Raw genomic sequence first — 20,650 nt, forward strand, 5'->3', positions numbered from 1 at the left:
AGAACATCTGACTAATATTGTTCGTTAATGCTGCTTTCATATACCTGTTCCGAGTAGTACGCTGTGCACGCACGCAATGAGACAGCGCGAAGGTGAGAGTGAAGTTGCTTACATGTAATGTCTGCTCAGTTACACAGTAAAACAAAGCTTGCTAGTAATCACGAATCCAGAGTCATTACTGAACATCAAACAGTTATATTTTTTACATCTTAGTACCATAGCTCAAAGATACAGAGACAATTAAGATCACTTCAACATGATAGTTTTGCTTAATAAGCTTTGCTTAATAAGAAAATATATTTCTTTAGAATTTATATGATTCACTCAATCCTCTTGCTTTTGTAGTAGTACATTTATTAAGTGTCGCAAGTGTTGCCCCCCCTGGTCTGACAGGTACCTGGGAGGGGTGCGATCCTAGATCCCGCAGCTCAACAACATATATAGAAAACCCACTACAACTGAAAACGTTGATTAGCATTGCTACGGTACTTGAAACTCACTTCTCCCGCTAGCCAGTCCATTAGCTTAGCACAAGGGTCGACAACCTGCGGCTCTTTAGTCCTTATACTGCGGCTCCGCGTGGTTTGGGAAAATAAATTAGAAGTATTTAGCTGAAGTGTATTTTTTTTGTATTAGTTCTTTTTAAACTTGTAGTTCTAAATTGAAAGATTATTTTGATATTGAAATATAAAATGAAAATTATATTTTATTATTTTTCGTCGCTCAAAATAAGCGTCACACTCGCTGAAGTCGGTATACCCGCCGAAACACCTGCATTTATCGAGACTTTCAACCCCAGGTAGGCCAATTATGGATCTTGGGATCCACATTATGTCAGCAGCCGTGAACTATGTTAAAAACAAACACGCTCACGCCTCACAGATGACAGCTTACAGTTACAGTCCCGTTGTAAACATATCACGGCAGACCCGACGATGTTTGCATGAACACGCTTTACAGCTTCTCTTTATTGACCACTTTTCACACACGGTTGCTGTACGCACACAGCCGGCTGTAGCTTTGCAGCTCACAGCCCGACACACACTAACACAACAGCATAGATAGCACAGACTTTAAGGTGGCGAGGCGTGATTGTGGGTGCAGCTCAGGTGCGTCCGCCTCCCCTGCAGCGGTACCGCAGACCAAGCCCCACCACACACATTTACCATGTAAAATACATATAAGTAAATAAAAAATATTTATGCAGAATTTTGCAAATATTTATTTTTCATTTTTTTAGTAGCATAGTGCTTTTTTCCAATTATTTTTTAAAATTCAGGTCAAGGCTCTGCTGTGTTCCAAAAGCCCAAAGGCGATATAAGGCTGGCGGCTCACAACAGTTTTTCTTTGCTACATGGATCATTTAGTTCAGCTGGGTGTCTTTGCTTTTTGTTATATTTCTTTAAGAGTTCAAAATGTGTTCATTACATAAATAAAATGTAATTTTCTCTGTAGCACTTCATGGATTTCATAAGCAACACACCTTAGTTGTTCACACAAAGCATTAAGGTAAAAAAAACAATATATACAGTGTTATCTTCATTTTAGATCCCAGTGTTTTCTTTTGCGTGGAAACTGTGTCCAAATGGCTCTTTGGGTCTTAAAGGTTGCTGACCCCTGGCCTAGCACAACCACGTTCACATCACGATCTCATTCTAAGCACAGTACTTCAGCATTACTTAACTTACAACGTTATACTTTCATTGACAAGTTCACAACAGTCTTATTGCTTCTACTGTGTTACCTTTTAGTCATTTTGAGGACTAGTAACCCACCTGTGTATTGAAATAAAGAGGCACAGATCATGAACTTGTTTACAGTTCAACTGCAGGATTTATTCTGCAGATTTGCCTGAAGGGGGGTTCACGATCCTCCTGAGCACTATGCGCCACCTAGTGGTATTTGTAAGTAATGCCAGGGAAGATGTAAAGTGTAGTGGGAAAATACTGAATCAGCAATGAGACATAACAAACACAGAAAAACACAACTGGGGTGTTCTCTTTTTTTTCCCTCTATGAAGACATGAACTGAACTAAAATCCCCATAAGTCTTTTTATCTCTTAACTTTTTTTAAACTATTAGTTTAATCCAGATTTATTAACCACATATTTAAACTTAAACACACATGTTAACCTTTTACACTCTCCCCTATTTTTATTTTTGTCTCCTGACACTTTTCATGTTGAGGGATGTATGTCTCTAGTTACTGTGGTTGAGTGTAACAGTTGTCCATGTATGGATGTGGGTATGTGAAGTATGGGAGTGGAAGAGTACTGGGAATACCCTGGAGAGGGTATGTGGGCAGGAGAGAGTTCACCCCTGCGTTCCATTGCTGGTATGATGGTTGTCCCAGGGTGTTATAGGTGAACATCTCTCTTCGCCTGGCAGTGCGCTGCGATCTCCTCGCAATTTCTATTTCTTCTTGTTGTTTATTCCCATCAGCTGTTGGGTTAGGTGGTGGCTTGCTACGCAGGTCTGGCTCAGTGTGATGTTTGTCTTCCAGTGCAATGTCCTCAAAAGCTCTGTAGTGTGCCTGCGGTACATTCTCATCCTGATCTGGGATGTTAGTTTCCTCCATGACAGAAGGGTGGAATTCATGAGCTGGGGCTCTTAGTCTTTGCTCAGCCTGAGGATGGTGCACTGTCTGTGGTTGTTCTTCCTTTCAAAATCTCAGCCTTTAACATGGAATCTTTTGGTAAGAGTATTCTTCATCAGAACTGTCTGTGTTTTGGTCATGTGTGTCAACAACTGCCGTTTTCTGTTTTGTTACCTTGTATGGTCTCCTTTCAGGTTGTGAAAGAGGAGTTTCCTTCAGGAGCAGTTCATTTACTGGAAGCAGTAGGTTCCTGTGGAGTACTCACACTGTTTTCGGACCCTTTTCAGGCTGTACTCGGTAAACCGGTCCACTGTTGACTCTTTCCACCACACGGTGCACTACCTGCTCCCAGTACGCCCGCAGCTTGCCAGGTCCGCCTCGTTCTGACAGGTTTCTCAGGAGCACTCGGGCACCTGGACAGAGAACAACACCTCTCACTGCACGGTCATATTGTCTCTTGCCCTTAGCAGAGGATTTCTCATTGTTTTGTGCTGCCATTTCATATGCGAAACGCATCTTCTTTTCCTATTTCTGTGCATATGACTGTCGATCTAATGTTTCAGGATTTCTTTTGGGCAAAAACAGCAAGTCCACAGGCAAACGTGGAGATCGGCCATATAGGAGGAAAAATGGGGAGAAACCGGTGGTCTCATGCCTTGTACAATTATAGGCATGTATAACATGAGCCAGATGATCTTTCCACTGACTCTTTTTCTCCTCCTCCAGAGTATGCAACATTTGAAGGAGGGTCCGGTTAAGTCTCTCTACTGGATTGCTTTGCGGGTGATATGGCGTTGTTCATGAATGACCAATACCAGTCAGCCGTTGTAACCTGCTGAACAAGTTCAGTTCTCAAACTCCTTCGCCTGATTGTGGTGGAGTTTCTCTGGGAATCCAAAGCGAGGGATAAAGTCGTGGAATATTTTGTCAGCTGCGGTTTTCCCAGATTTATTCCTTGTTGGATACGCCTGGACAAAGCGTGTAAAGTGGTCGACAAGAACAAGAATGTACTCATAGCCCTGACTTTGCTCTAGGTGTAGGTAGTCAATACAAAGGAACTCGAGAAGACTGCTGGTGGTTATATGTTCCATTGGAGCTCTTTGGGGAAGTACAAAGTACACCTAACCCTTCACTGGATGCGTCCGTGTGTAGAATGAATGGAAGGTTGAAGTCTGGGTATGCTAGGGTGGGTGGAGTCGTCAGCACATCCACAAGTTTAGCCAAAACACCCTGGTGCTCTGCTGTCCAAATGATTGGTGTTTTTGCTGGCCATTTGTCTCATGTTGATTGTTGTTTTTACCTTTGTCAGCACTGCTAGGTTTCTGGAGAAGTTCAAACAGCGGCTTAGCCAACCGAGAAAAGTCTTGAATGAAGGAGCAATTGTACCCCAGGAATCCCAGCAAGGACTTAACATCTCTAACAGTGTGAGGCACTTTATCTTTCAGAGCCAAGATTGCCTCCAAGTCCTGTGGATCAATCTCCATCTCCTGATACTAAACGTCCAAGATGACGAACCTCTCTTTTGAACAACTCACGCATCTCAGTTTGAGCCTATGTTCTCTCATGCGGCCCAGAACTTGTCTGAGGTGGTTGACATGTGCCTCAAAGGATGTAGAATAACACAACACATCATCAAGATATGGAGCACAGCACTCATCTCTAATTCCATAGAGCACTCCCTCCATACACCTTTGGAATGCTGCAGGTGCATTTGTCAAACCAAATGGGATTCGAATCCATTCATAAAGCCCCCACGGTTTATTTAAAGCTGTGAGCTGTCTGGATTCCTCACTTACAAACCCTTGGTGATATGCGCTTCCTTGATCTAATATTGAGAACCATGTGTTGCCACCCACGTTGCCAAGTAAGTCCTGTATGCGTGGCAAGGGATGACGATCTGCAAGTGTTTTTTTTGTTCAGTCCCCTAAAGTCCACACATAGCCGCAAACTATGGTCCTTCTTACAGGCACAGACAACTGGAGAGGAGTATGAGGACACAGATTTGCGGATCCAACCTCTGTCTAGGAGATTCTTCACATAGTCTTTAACCTCCTGGTACAAAGGCTTAGGGATAGACTTATAGCACTTTTGAACTGGATTGTTGTCTGTTACATTAATCTTTAGCTGCAAGTTGGGTATGCAACCTATGTCTCCCTCCCCTCTAGCAAACACATCAGATTCCTCAAAGAGCATCTAACGCACAACTTCTTGCTGCTGCTGGTCAAGATGCTCCAAGTTAACAGGAGGATGCCACTTTTTGGATGTATAAGTTTCTGGGATACTGTTTGCTCTGGCACTGCTGTGACTGGCTTGGCTACCCTGCGTGGTACATATATATGTATCAGTACTTGACTGCCCTGGCTGCTGATAAGGGGGACCAAAGTCTGTTGGCCTACTGTCTATGATTCCTTCTATGCAGCCCAAGGCCGTCCTTGGTGGCAAGAAGATATCATGTTTGGCTGAATTGCAGACTGGGATTTTTACAGTTTTAAATGCACCGGGAGGCACGATAACTAAAGCAGGAAATAAATCCAGTCCATCTGGGACATCTCTTTTTAAGGCTGGTTCAAATAACATTGTCCCTTCCTCAGGCCAATCCCTGATGTGGCATTTCACTTGACATATTTGGCCAATAGGAACTGTGAGACGTCTCTTTACTAATCTGATCATCTCATTCCTAGTTTGTTGGCACGTTGGGGTTTTGCTGACAACAGAAACAATTGTTTCAGCTGTATCTCGATGGAGTTTTAATGCCTCTGCTAGCAAATCACTTAAACTGACGCTCCCTGATTTTTCCAGACATTCTAGGACGAGTTCGTCTATCACATTGAAACCTAATAACAGACCATTCACACAGCTCTGACTCACTAACATGGGTACATGTATGGCTACCTGGCCATGTTTTTCACTTCTGATTTCCACTAGTACCTCAGCCCAACCCTCAAAGGGGACATCCGTCCCATTAGCTGCTGTTATTCTAAGTGGATCATTTGGTAAAAGCTCTTTAAGCGACCTGACTTCGGTGGCTGGTAGGTGCTTCTCTATCCACGACTTTGCCATTATTGTGACCTGAACCCCACTGTCCAGTAGCACCTCAGTTGGTACACCATTAAGGTAACAGGTAAGCATACACCTTTTGCCTATCAGTCGGACTACATGATTTCCTTTCCCTGGTCTCTTTCTTAAGAGTGGCTGATTATCAGTTGGAGTCCTTCTCTCATGGTTCGTTACAATGTTTTGGGACTCTGGCTCTTGTCTGATCACTGGTGGTCCCTCCCCAGTGACTCTTTGGTGTTTCCTGATTTGTACTTGGACAGACAGCCCACGGCCCGGTGTCCCTCCTGGCCACACTGGAAACAGTGGTTACAACTGGCAATCCCTTGGGTTATACAGGGCCTGCATTTTCCTTTCACGGAGGACTTGGATGGTGGGGCAGTACTGAGTGAGCTGACCTGTGTGGACTCAGAAGGGCTTCCCTCTGAAGTGAGAGCCTTCTCAATAGTCTTGGCCAAAGCAGACACCTGTGCTGTTAGTTCATGCAGGGCTGCTCGTTGTGCCTGGACTTCAGCTCGGGTTTTCAGGATGGTGGCTTGGACCTCGGCTGGAGGCTGAGCTGCAAGTTGTCTTTCACCCTGCTGCATGGCACTAACTGTGACTGCTTTTGCTTTATGTGTCTGACCTAGGCGAGTCTGTCTCTCTACCTCTTCACTAACTGACTTGGTCTCTTCGGACATGAGTGTATTTCTACTCATTCCTTGATACAATGAATGAAGAAATACTCCTTGTATACTCCTGGTATATTGGAACTCTGAGCTACTCTGCTGAGAACCAAACATCACGCGCTGTGTTAGCCCCATTAGCCGGTACATGTACTGATGTGGACTTTCTCTGTCCTGTTGTTTAGCATTGTTAAGCTCCTGAAATAGCTCTGTACTGCTCTTGTCTCTCAGGTGTGCTCAAAGGAACCGTTTGAGCTTAGCCACTGTTAATCCAGGTTTGGTCATTAACATATCCTTAAAATGTACCTGGTTTAATTATCTTTAGGACAGTGTGGATTATCTCTGCTTCTGTCAAATTCTCAGATAGCCCTTCATCAATCTGTCGACATCAGGGGTCGGCAACCTTTCTGATGATGAGTGACATCTAAAATTTCCATTGACTGCATTAGCAATAAATTTAACAACGCTCTATATTAACAGTTACACACTATATAGAACAACTTTATAAGATTATATTTGTTTACAGATGTTTGCAGCTATCAGCGAATAGTTATCAGCTATTTTGAAACAAAAAAAAGACACTTTTTATCCATAACAGCAAATGAACTGTACAACAGAAAATGCAAATGCTATTTATGGTCTCCTCACAACAATGATAAGAAAAATAAACTAAGCCAATATAGCATGTTTGTTAATACAGGGATACACATGTTAATGTGATCTCTGGTCTCCCACTCAGAGACACAGGTCTCCAGCATTCAGAGGCTACCTGAGGACTCATGTGAGAGAAAATCTGCTCACACAGACATGTAGAGCCAAACACTGTCAGTAAGGCCTCTGCAATGTTCTGAAGACAGTTAAACCTGTCAGGTAGTGATGTCCAGCAGGTGAGCATGCAGCTCCATGAACACGCCATGAACAGCTGTGGATTCCAGCTGCATTCATAGTTCTGCGAACTTTGACCCCCACAGAGTCGAGCTTTTCACTTCAATCAGCTGCATTTCGATGTCGCATTAACTGGCATTAACTCAGCCAGTTTTTAGCGCGACATCTGCTGGTTTCCTCTTTCTGGTGCAAAGTGGGAGATAAACAAACGAGAGAAAAGCCGATCAGCTGATCATTGATCAGTTTCATGATTGAAGTAGCAACAGGAGAGGGAGGGGGAGAGAATGAGAGAAGAAGAAGCTGCCGTGCAGCGTAAAGACACAGATTGACTCCAGCTTTGTGTCTTTTTCCATTCTAGCTGACGTACGGGACAAACTGTGTTCCTTTTCAGTTCAATACAAAATGCGTAATATTTTCTCTGAATACGAGACATTTAGACATTTAGATAGAAGCTAGCGAGCTAACTTCCTGCTAATTTCTAACTCTGTTAAATGTCATGAATTCCGTTTCGTTTTCATGGATGCCTGGATGATAAACTCAATTGTTATACATGGTAGAGCAGAACGCTGATCATTTTATTACAGATGAAAGACTTTAGATAGTTTTTCAACTCTCAGTAATGCCATAGTGATGGTGTGATTTATGGACCTGCAGCGGAGTTTGAGCCCAGACACGGCTAGTGATGACAGACTTAAAGACCGGATAAAGAGTGATATGAACATATCTATAACTTACCTGAATGAAAATGTCTGGAGCACACCAACAGATATTTGGAGATGGAAGAGAACTGGATATCAGCTGGTCTCACAGCTGCTATCCAGACTAGACGCCTTCTTTTGGCAACATCCGATACATAAGCTGCCTCATGTTGCTTCCAGTTGGGGAAAGAATGAAAAGATAAACCATTTTCAACCTTATTCTCTTGCCGGTCTTGCGATCTAACTTTACAACCGACCGCACAGCAAGTACGAACCATAGCTGGTGTTATCCGTGTACTTTCGCTCCTCTTTGCTAGCGCTTTGTTTGGCCCAGAAACATGGCGCATCAACCAAAAATCCTGGCCACGCCCCCTCTCGTGACATCACGCTCCAAAAGCCCTATTAGGCTAATCGTTGTGTCACTTCCGGTATTTCAGACAATCCCTTTCCGTCAAGGATTTTTAATTTGTTGCGGGTTTTTTAAATTTGTTGTGGGTTTTTGTAATTTGTTGTGGGTTTTTTTAATTTGTTGTGGGTTTTTGTACTTTGTTGTGGGGTTTTGTAATTTGTTGTGGGTTTTTGTAATTTGTTGCGGGTTTTGTTTTAATTTGTTGGGGGTTTTTGTAATTTGTTGTGGGTTTTTGTAATTTGTTGTGGGGTTTTGTACTTTGTTGTGGGTTTTTGTAATTTGTTGTGGGTTTTTGTAATTTGTTGTGGGTTTTTGTACTTTGTTGTGGGGTTTTGTAATTTGTTGTGGGTTTTTGTAATTTGTTGCGGGTTTTGTTTTAATTTGTTGGGGGTTTTTGTAATTTGTTGTGGGTTTTTGTAATTTGTTGTGGGGTTTTGTACTTTGTTGTGGGGTTTTTGTAATTTGTTGCGGGTTTTTTGTTCTTTGTTGTGGGTTTTTGTAATTTGTTGCAGGTTTTTGTAATTTTTTGTGGTTTTTTTTAAATTTGTTGTGGGTTTTTGTAATTTGTTGTGGGGTTTTGTAATTTGTTGTGGGTTTTTGTACTTTGTTGTGGGTTTTTGTAATTTGTTGCGGGTTTTTTGTTCTTTGTTGTGGGTTTTTGTAATTTGTTGCAGGTTTTTGTAATTTTTTGTGGTTTTTTTTAAATTTGTTGTGGGTTTTTGTAATTTGTTGTGGGGTTTTGTAATTTGTTGTGGGTTTTTGTACTTTGTTGTGGGTTTTTGTAATTTGTTGTGGGGTTTTTGTAATTTGTTGTGGGGTTTTGTAATTTGTTGTGGGGTTTTGTACTTTGTTGTGGGTTTTTGTAATTTGTTGCAGGTTTTTGTAATTTTTTGTGGTTTTTTTTAAATTTGTTGTGGGTTTTTGTAATTTGTTGTGGGGTTTTGTAATTTGTTGTGGGTTTTTGTACTTTGTTGTGGGTTTTTGTAATTTGTTGTGGGTTTTTTTTATTTGTTGTGGGTTTTTGTAATTTGTTGTGGGTTTTTTTTAATTTGTTGCGGGTTTTTGTACTTTGTTGTGGGTTTTTTTAATTTGTTGTGGGTTTTTGTACTTTGTTGTGGGGTTTTGTAATTTGTTGTGGGTTTTTGTAATTTGTTGTGGGTTTTTGTAATTTGTTGTGGGTTTTTTTTTATTTGTTGTTGGTTTTTGTAATTTGTTGTGGGTTTTTGTAATTTGTTGTGGGTTTTTTTTTATTTGTTGTTGGTTTTTGTAATTTGTTGTGGGTTTTTTTTATTTGTTGTTGGTTTTTGTAATTTGTTGCGGGTTTTTGTAATTTGTTGTGGGTTTTTGTAATTTGTTGTGGGTTTTTTTTAATTTGTTGTGGGTTTTTGTAATTTGTTGTGGGTTTTTTTTAATTTGTTGTGGGTTTTTGTACTTTGTTGTGGGTTTTTGTAATTTGTTGTGGGTTTTTTTTAATTTGTTGTGGGGTTTTTGTAATTTGTTGTGGGTTTTTGTAATTTGTTGTGGGTTTTTTTTAATTTGTTGTGGGTTTTTGTAATTTGTTGTGGGTTTTTGTAATTTGTTGTGGGTTTTTTTTTATTTGTTGTGGGTTTTTGTAATTTGTTGCGGGTTTTTGTAATTTGTTGTGGGTTTTTTTTATTTGTTGTGGGTTTTTGTAATTTGTTGCGGGTTTTTGTACTTTGTTGTGGTTTTTTTTTAATTTGTTGCGGGTTTTTGTACTTTGTTGTGGGTTTTTTTAAATTTGTTGTGGGGTTTTTTAATTTGTTGTGGGTTTTTGTAATTTGTTGCGGGTTTTTGTAATTTGTTGTGGGTTTTTGTACTTTGTTGTGGTTTTTTTTTAATTTGTTGCGGGTTTTTGTACTTTGTTGTGGGGTTTTTTAAATTTGTTGTGGGGTTTTTTAATTTGTTGTTGGTTTTTGTAATTTGTTGTGGGGTTTTTTTATTTGTTGTTGGTTTTTGTAATTTGTTGTGGGTTTTTTTTAATTTGTTGCGGGTTTTTGTAATTTGTTGCGGGTTTTTAATTTGTTGCGATTTGCTCTTCCCAGCCACCGTACTATCTGCCTTCACACTAACTACTGATGGTGTTATAACAGAGTCTGTTTCTGCACCCAGCCACCGGAGGTCGTTGCAGGTCAGTGATGAAGTCGTTGAATACTAGCAGGTGAGACATGCCTTGGTCCTCCTGACTTGCCAGGCGGTCACTTTTCAAAAAGTCCACAATGAAGTCATAGAGTTCCACCTCTGTTGCATCATGTCCTGGTAGGTCATCTTCCACCTCATCCTTGATGGTGTCTACAAGCTAGTACAGCACCTCTGTCTTAGCAGTGTTAATAAGCTCATCAGAATCAGAATCAGAATCAGAATACTTTATTGATCCCTGGGGGAAATTATTTTTTGTTACAGTGCTCCATTTTAAACCAACATTAAGACAAGACAGACAATACGCTAACTAAGAATAGTACAATATATACATATATATACATACATACATACATAAGTCACTCATAAATAAATAGCTGGAAAAGAAACATGTGTAGCTGTAGCAGCAAACAGTGTGTTAAGTGGATGCGTTGTACAGGGAGCCACAGGCAGGAATGATTTCCTGTGTCGTTCAGTGGTGCTTTTCGGTAATCTCAGTCTCTCACTGAACGAGCTCCTGTGACTGACCAACATGTCATGGAGTGGGTGGGAGGTGTTATCCAACATTGTCTTTATCTTGGACAGCATCCGCCTCTCCGACACCACCTTGAGGGAGTCCAGCTCCATCCCCACAACATTGCTGGCCTTACGGATCAGTTTATTAAGTCTGTTGGCATCTGCGACCCTCAGCCTGCTCCCCCAGCATGCAACAGCATAGAGGATCGCACTGGCCACAACAGACTCATAGAAAATCCTCAGCATTTGTTTACTCCAGAGATCAGCTGATCGCCCTGATGCCGGCCGGCTCGCTGGCCAGGCCCGCAGAAGTACCAGCTGAAATTTGGAGGAAAACACATCGGGGATGCAGAGGTCAAGGACAGAAGAGAAGAAAAAAGGTGACGGTGAGACAGCGGAGGCTCGAAGCGAGGAGGAGGTTTAAACCGTGTCTGCCGTCTATCGTGATGGGAAATGTGCGATCGTTGGCAATTAAAATCGACGAGCTCTCAGCACTGGTACGGAGTCAGAGGGAATACCGAGAGTGTAGCCTGATGTGTTTCACCGAATCATGGCTGCACCAGGTCATTCCCGATGAGAATGCTTCCGTGGAAGGCTTCCACACTGTTCGGGCGGACAGGGACAGCATCGCTAGCGGTAAGCGTAAAGGAGGTGGGCTTGCTGTTTTAGTTAACAACCGGTGGTGTAACCCTGCCAACATAACAATCAAAGAAAGGATTTGTTGCCCGGACACTGAACTGTGTGCTGTTGGACTCAGGCCGTATTATTTACCCAGGGAATTCTCTCACGTCATCTTGGTGGCTGTTTATGTTCCCCCCTCTGCTAACCCCACAGCTGCATGTGACACTATCCACTCTGCCATAGCTCGGCTACAGACTCAGCACCCGAGTGCCTTTATTGTGATCTCGGGTCACTTCAACCATGTATCACTGGACAATACACTACCAACATTCAAACAATATGTGGACTGTCCCACCAGGGGAGAGAAAACTTTAGACTTACTGTATGCTAACGTCAAGGATGCATACAGCTCCTCCTCCCTCCCCCCACTTGGTAGGTCAGATCATAACCTGATTCACCTCACCCCCCGCTATGTGCCAATTGTGAGGAGGGAACCTGTGACCACCAGGACTGTCAGGAGGTGGTCAGAGGAGGCAATAGCGGAACTACAGGGCTGTTTCGAGGTGACCGACTGGGAAACACTCTGTGAGCCTCACGCCGAGGACATCAATGGGCTTACTGAGTGTATCACAGGCTACATAACTTTCTGCACCGACTCCATTGTTCCAGCTCAGACTGTTCATTGTTACCCAAATAACAAGCCGTGGGTGACTAAGGACATCAAAGCCCTCCTCAACAACAAGAAGAGGGCTTTCAGAGGGGGCAACAAAGAGGAGGTGAGGAAGGTCCAGGTGTTACTAAAGGACAAGATCAGAGAGGCTAAGGACAATTACAGGAGGAAGCTGGAGTGGAAACTCCAGCAGAACAGCATGAGAGAGGTGTGGAGGGGCATGAAGACCATCACTGGATTCAGGCCAACCAACAGCAGGGGAGCTGAGGGAGGTGAGAATAGAGCCGACGAGTTGAATCTGTTTTTCAATAGATTCGACACCACAGTGTCTGCTCCCACCCCCACAACCTCACCTGCAGTCAGCCTGGAATCCAGAGCCACACCACTGTGCCAGCCTCTCTCTTCACATGTTGCCTCCTGTGAGATTCCTGACACCCCTCCCCCACCCATCACCTTCACTCAATACCAGGTTGAGATGCAAATGAGGAGACTTCACTCAGGCAAGTCTGCTGGACCAGACGGAGTGAGTCCCCTCGTCCTCAAGACCTGTGCCCCCCAGCTGTGTGGAGTCTTTCATAAACTGTTTATGCTGAGTCTGAGTCTGCAGAGGGTCCCGGTGATGTGGAAGACATCATGCCTCGTCCCTGTACCAAAGACGCCTCGTCCCAGTGGCCCCCAGGATTACAGGCCCGTGGCACTGACCTCCCACATCATGAAGACCCTGGAAAGGCTCATCCTGGACCAGCTGCGACCCATAGTAAGACCACATCTGGATCCCCTTCAGTTCGCTTATCAGCCTCGTCTCGGAACAGAGGACGCCATCATCTACCTGCTCAATCGTGTCTACACCCATCTGGACCAGCCGGCGAGCACTGTGAGGGTCATGTTTTTTGACTTTTCCAGTGCTTTCAACACCATCAGGCCGACCCTCCTGGGTGATAAGTTAGCAGCGATGCAGGTGGATGCTTCTCTGGTGTCCTGGATTGTTGATTACCTGACAGGAAGACCACAATATGTACGTCTCCCACAGTGTGTGTCTGACAAGGTGATTAGCAACACAGGGGCACCACAGGGGACTGTCCTCTCCCCCTTCCTCTTCACCCTCTACACCACAGACTTCAGCCACTGCACAGAGACCTGCCATCTTCAGAAGTTTTCTGATGACTCTGCGGTGGTTGGATTGATTGATTGATTGATTGATTGATTGGTAATTTATTTCAACATGTGAACAATATACAAGTACATTTAGAAAAGAAATGAGAGAAAAAAAATATACTATACAAATTACATACAAAAAAACATTCTGATTAATTTACATGTTGAAAGGGAAGAAGTATACACTTATTTAATCCCACCCCTGTCCCATAAATTATCAGTGAATATTTAGTCAGCTTCCTTACTGATATAATTTGTAATAAAAATAGTGAACAGATTTCTGATATACTATATACTATAATATCACATCATGAATTTTTTGTTTGTTTGTTTTTAAATAGAGACATTCACTTAATTTAAATATTTTCCTTTTCTTTATAGATCGAGAAGATCATATTTTTATGTTTGGACATTGCTTTAATTCCATATTCAGTTTGTTCCATAGTTTCACTCCTTGAACAGAAACACAAAAGCCTTTTCTTGTAGTACGTAGCTTCATTGTTTTGAAGTTACAAAAACCCCTTAAATTATAACTTCCTTCTTTCAAAAAAAACATACTCTGAATATTACCTGGCAGTTCTTTATTTTTTGCTTTGAATAGATGCATCAGCAGGGGTGATGAGACAGAGTACCGGGCTGTGGTCGACTCCTTTGTCACGTGGTGTGAGCAGAATCATCTGCAGCTCAACGTGGCAAAGACCAAGGAACTGATCGTGGACTTCAGGAAGACCAGGAAACACTTGACCCCTGTTTCAATCCAGGGGGTCAGTGTGGACATTGTGGAGGACTATAAATACCTTGGAGTTCACATTGACAATAAACTGGACTGGGCTAAAAACACCACAGCACTTTACAGGAAGGGCCAGAGTCGTCTCTATTTTTTGAGGCGACTGAGGTCCTTCAACATCTGCCAGAAAATGCTGAGGATTTTCTCATGAAGTTTTCTCTGTATTCCTCGTTGCAGCTCTTGCAAAGCCGCCATTCTGGTACCTCAGATGGAGCAGGCGTAGCACGTTGGTCCAGGACGTTAGTCTTAGTTTATTACTTAATGATTAGTTGCCGCCAAGAGGAGGCACTAATTCCAGACGAGCCCCCACAATGTTGATGTTGGCCCCCCTGGTCTGACAGGTGCCTGGGAGGGGTGCGATCCTAGATCCCGCAACTCAACAAGCTATATAGAAAACCCACTACAACTGAAAACGTTCATTAGCATTGCTATTGTGCACCAGGACAGATTCACATGCAGACTGATGAATTCAGATTCCTTCACTTCATTTGAGCTGCAAATGATTAAGGTCAGCTCTTTGCAAACCTTTTATTGTTTTTTAATTGTTTGAAATCTCGTCCTTGGATAAATGAAAACATTTGTAATTTCAGGAGATATTGTCGCAAGTTAGAACGTTTGTGGAAGACTTCCAAGCTTGAGGTCTATAGGTTACACCTTAAAAAATCTGTCCTCTTACTAAATGACATGTAGAAAATGCCAGAACTGAGTATTTTTCACACCTCATAGCTTCAAAAAAGAAAGACCCTAAATTCTTGTTTAAAACAATTAAGAGTATTGTTTCTCCTGATGGTCCTTGTGCACCAGTTCACTCAACGTCTGAATACAATTAGTTTATTTCACAAACAAGGTCACTGCCATCAGGTCTAATATCTCTCCATCATCTTCTCAATATCAAACTTACAATTTGCTCAGCTCTGATACTTGGTCCTCTTTTACTCCTGTTACGTTTCAGGACATCAGAGGCCTGCTTCGTCATATAAAACAGACTTCAAGCCCCCTCGATGTCCTTCCATCTTCACTTTTCACTAGTGTGTTTGATTCCATTGGCCTCTGTATTATGGAAATGATAAATATTTCTCTTCATACTGGCTCAGTCCCCAGCTTCTTTAAACAAGCTGTTGTTGAGCCAGTATTAAAGAAACCTCAGCTGGATCCATGTCTTCCTAACAGTTATAGGCCAATATCCAAATTGCCTTTTATATCGAAGATTTTAGAAAAAGTAGTACTAGAACAACTTAACTATTTCCTGGATAAAAATGCTGTTATGGACACTTTCCAGTCTGGTTTTCGTAAATTGCATTCCACTGAAACGGCAGCATATCAGCTTCTTAGACCCTTCTGTAAAATCGAGCCTCAGAAACCTCGGTGTCATATTTGACAGCTCGATGTCGCTCGAGCAGCATTCTGAGAAACTGTTTTTATCATTTACACAATATTTCAAAACTCAGACTACTGGTGCCAAAGCCTGAACTTGAAATGATTATTCATGTTTTTATTTGCTCCTTTTTAGACTACTGTAACGGTCTTTTTACTTGTTTTAACAAATCAGCCTTAAATCGTCTTCAGACTGTGCAGAATGCTGCAGCACGTCTCTTGACAGGCACCAAGAGAAGATCTCATATCATTCCAGTTTGGGCATCCCTTCACTGGTAGCCTGTAAGTTTCAGGCTTCATTTTAAAATTTTAGTTCTAACCTTTAAGGCCCTGCATGGTCAAGCTCCCCAAAATTCTATCTGACCTGCAGAAACCACATTCATCTTCTCGAGCTTTAAAGTCATTAGATCAGAGACTGCTGGTGGTGCCGCACACTCGTTTTAAAACTCGTGGTGATTGGGCCTTTCAGGCAGTAGCACCACGGCTGTGGCAGTGAACGCTTGTGGAGGCTGCCATCTTGCATTTTTGTAGCCAGAGTCTGCGCAGTAGTGACTTGAGGTGGAGCGACTGCGTCACGCCATGCCACTGGACATGACTGCAAACACGCCCCCCTACACTTTTTACGTAGCCCGGCTGCTCCAGTTTTTTGCTGATGGGTTTACCGTGACTGACGACTCGTTAAATTAAGGTAAATACAACCAGTTCACTGTTATGAAAAAGACACACAGCTTAACATCTTATAGTTCTACAACATCTAAAATCGCTCTGTTGTTAATTCGTTAGTTAGATTAGCCGCTATCACATCCAATGTGTTGGAGGCTTTTTGCTAGATAGTTAGCGATGCTACACACCTGTTACTCTAATAGTCTGTGTTATTGAAGGATTCAGGACTCCTTAGGTTTTGTTATACATTTTTAGACAGCGGTGAGATCAGCTGCACACTCTACAGAGGCCCAGAGTTACTGTTAATATCAAAAATGTAACGCTGTCCATTGAGATTTTAACATAAGACTGTGAGTGTAATGCATCTAAAACTGTTTAAATCTTCAGAGCCCTCTACATCCTGGTAACATGGAGACTTTAAAACAGCAGCAGAAGGTTTCAGTAGTGTAGTCTAATTTGTTCTTTTCATTTAATAATAGGGTCCATATTATATCAACAGCTACATTCACCCTGGAGAGAAACTAGTGAGGGAGACCATCAGGACCAAGCTGGGTTTCTGGGTCCAGAGGTTTGGAGAAACTTCTTCCCTTTCTTTCATCACAGCTGTCCTGTGCCAGATGTTCTGTTGACCCGCTGAAAGAGGCATCATTTAAGAAACACCAGGAACACTGAAGCTCATCGCATTGATCAAGCAGGACTCATGATCTTCACCAGCAGCTCCCTCACAGGGAAATCTTCAGAGCTCCTCTGTAGGCCCGCCCCAGGAGATGGATAAACCCAGCATTTCATGAACACTGTGATGGGGACCTTTGCTTTGTGTAATGTTATAAATACTCAGATACTCCCCAGAGGCTTCGGACTTTTACATAAAGATATTATATTCAGTCCTGTAGAAAGTTATACATTTAAAAATATATGATCCTCTCTGGTTACTCTGGTATGAATAACTCTGAATCACTTTATGGTAAATAACACACCATCTGCAAAAAACTGAAAGAATTCCAGATGACAAGTTTGTAGTTCAATATACAAGTGACGACCTTTGACCTTCATCAGGTTTTATTTAATTGTGTCAGAGAAAATCTCATGTGCTCTTCATGCAGCTGAGTACATCAACACGTTTAACTTACCGAAAAAGTGCAGCGGGGCCTCGGGTCCTTCTGTCGGGTAGTCCAGTTTACTGAAGAACACCTCGGGCTGTCAGGTTAAAACACTCGGTCGTGTTTTCATAGCGTAAACGCTGGCCCTCCTCTCAGAGCGTACGCTATGCGTACGATACGCAAGTTTCTCCGTGACTGCAGCTGTCAGTCAAAGCTGCTATGATGACGTTTCACCCCAATTTAACATCACCGCGGTAGGAATTAGAATCAGACTTATGGGAGAGGAGACCCCTTGAACATAAATCAGCGTGATGAGAACTATTGATAACAAAAGAAAGAATCTTATCTGAGGAGAATAAATTTATTTTAGTCTGACCCCAGTCCCATCCACTAACACGGAGGAGGCGGGGTTTATGACCTATGCCCTATGCTGCAGCCAGACACCAGGGGGTGATAGAGACGTTTTGGCTTCATTTTTGGGGAGCCTTCGCGTCGTCCATGTTTTCTACAGTCATTGGTCTGAGCTGTGGTAGAATTCTTCAGAATCAGAATGGGTTTATTGCCAGATGTTGAGGTTTACAACATCTTCATCTTCATATTGTTTATTGGCGGTTGGTAAACAGCAAAATGGTGGATTACCGCCACAAACTGGTTTGGAGTGTGGACTGAAATGACAAAAAAACAAAACAAGAAAGACAAAAACCCAACAAAAAACATTCAAATCCTGTGGTAGAATTCTTCGTTCCTTCACTGTCACACGTTGATGATGTAATTGGAAATCTATTAGGCTGGGACCTGACAACAGTGCCACCTGCAGGAAGCTACTCTCAGTCTGATAGCTTGTGTTCTGAGACCTGACACCTTACTTCTGAGACCTCGGACCTGATGGGTTTTTGTCTGGAACCTGAAGCCTGAAAAAAAAAATCTGAGCCCTTAGACCTGAAGGCTTTTTTCTGAGACCTGAGACCTGACTTCTGAGACCTGTTGGATGTGCTGATCTTCTAAATAGCTCTGAGAAAGGTGGAAAAATGAAATGAAGCCAGCATGTGAGATCGTCACATTGATTTCAGACTTTTTCCTTTGATTTGGGTTCAGTTTGTGTACACTTCTAGTGGAAAAAGATAATTTACGAGTCCAGTGACATACATTTTTTTCTTAGAATGGAATGATGATCATTGTAGAGTAGTCTCCTCCTCCATGAGTCACAGGAAGCAGAAGAGAGTCAAGACAGAACGATAACACAACTTTTCTACTGCTGCTCTACAGGGTGTGCACAGTTAAATTATGCTGGTTAATTTTGTTGAGCATCTGTGCACTTTCTTAAAAGAAATAAGTGGCTGAGATGGATGCCATATGTACTATTAAAAGTATTTTTTTTCTAGTTTTCACGGTGCTTCATGAATGTGAGAGGAGATAAAAAGGGAAAAATTGTGGACATCCGTACAAAGTGGGATTTCTTTGGACCAGAGTAGATACACTGCTTGAGTGTAATGTTTTATCTGAGTGGTGTAGCATACATAGCAGGTGTGATAGCAGCACACTGACACCTGGTGACTATATTGCTGTACTACACCATTCTGAGTGCCAGTGTCTCTAAAGACATGAAGATGCAGATGTTTAAACCGTTCCCCCCCCCCCCGATTTATTCAACTGCTATGTTATAGTCATAGTTAATTTCTATATGGTAATGTTCTTCTCAGCATCTGATTGTCAAATACATACCATACAAAATAAAATGAATTGCACATATGTAAGGCATCATATGTTATTACATGATTCCAACTATATGTTTAATAAATATAAAGAAAATTCCAAGTTATTGAAATATTTATATTTGCTCTGAAAAAAATATGGGTCAGACTCTCAGTGTATTGAGGATGTGCTGTCGGATCTCCTTAGTTCTGATGCCGTAGATGATCGGGTTGAAACAGCTTGGAAAGAACAGGTACAGTATGCTGAAGAAAATCCTAATGGCTGCAGGGAGACCGTTTCTTATTCGATATGAGAGGAAAGCTGTGAGTATGATGGTCAGACTAACAGTCATGACCACGATGTGCGTTACACAGGTGTGAAGAGCTTTGGCACTTGACTTTCCTGAGCTCAACACAGAGCTGAATATGACTGTAAGAGGCAGTGATGAGGAAGAAGTCAGTCACAGGGACAGAGAAGACTGAGATCAACCCCACCAGGCTGTTAATGGTGGTGCTTCCACAGGCCAGCTCCACCAAGGCCATGTGCTCACAGAAGCAGTGGTTTATCACATTTCTCAGACAGAATGGCAATTTTCCAGCCAGACTGACCACCACCAAGACAGCAAACATATTTCTGATGGAAAAAGGGATTACAAATTTAAGAAATCTTGCTAAAGCCATTTGTTCTTGATAGTGGAGCGGGGTGCAGATGGCAAAGTAACGATCTAGAGCCATCCACAGCAGCAGAGTGGACTGAAAGGCTCCTAACAAGTGAATGAAATACATCTGAACAAGGCAGCCGATGAGAGAGATCCCCCTCCAGTCGAACAGGAAGCTCAGCAGCATGTGGGGAACAAAGAATACAGGGAGGCTGAGGTCAATGCACGCCATGCTGGCAATGAGGATGTACATCGGCGAGTGGAGGCTTCTCTGTGAAACGATCACGTACACCAGCAGGGAGTTAGCAAACAGTGACACAACAAACATGAAGGAGAACGGGATGAAGAGGAACGGCCTCAGCTCTCCGAGTTCACTAAAGCCATCCAGGAAGAAATATTTGTGTGAGGAGATGTTCTCCTTCACTGCCTCCATCTCTGTCGCCTCCCCAACCCTCCTAGTTTTTAGCTGGATCAGGCTGAAATGAGACAAAAAATCAGAATAATCCACAGTGGTTTAATACAAATTGAAAGAACTGATAAAGAAAGCTGGAGCCAAAGACACAGACTCTGTGTTCTGTTGACACTTCAACCTTCCAGCGTTGGCTAACAGACGGTTAACCCCTTTTTATAGAATACAGCTTGTAGTTTCTCTTTGCAGCATAAAAATAATTTGTTTAACAGCACTCAGTAGACTGACCAATACTCAAAGCAATGGGAAAGTCCAAACTCTCACTCACAGATAAGAGGAAATGAGTTAAGATCTTTAGAAACAACCGAGGAACCACAAAGTCCCAACCCTGCCATGAACGACAAACTGCTGCAACACCAGTGTCACTGTTTAGGCCTCTTGCATGAAAGTGTGATACATACAACAGTCGTCTTTACACACATTGATATCTTCTAAACAGAGATGGTGCGCCATGTTTTATGTGTGTCCACAGAATTCTGAA

The 20,650-nt window shown here is 42.5% G+C and overlaps 1 pseudogene; it reads right to left on the reverse strand.

The window, feature by feature from the left end:
* Positions 1 to 19,205: 19,205 nt before the first annotated feature.
* Positions 19,206 to 20,133, reverse strand: LOC146694739 (olfactory receptor 52K1-like; annotated as a pseudogene).
* Between the last annotated feature and the right edge of the window lie 517 nt (positions 20,134 to 20,650).

Source organism: Copadichromis virginalis, linkage group LG14, assembly GCF_057382275.1.
Source record: "Copadichromis virginalis isolate Kocher_CV1m ecotype Utaka linkage group LG14, C_Virginalis_male_GT1.1, whole genome shotgun sequence".
In the NCBI taxonomy this organism is placed as follows: Eukaryota; Metazoa; Chordata; class Actinopteri; order Cichliformes; family Cichlidae; genus Copadichromis; species Copadichromis virginalis.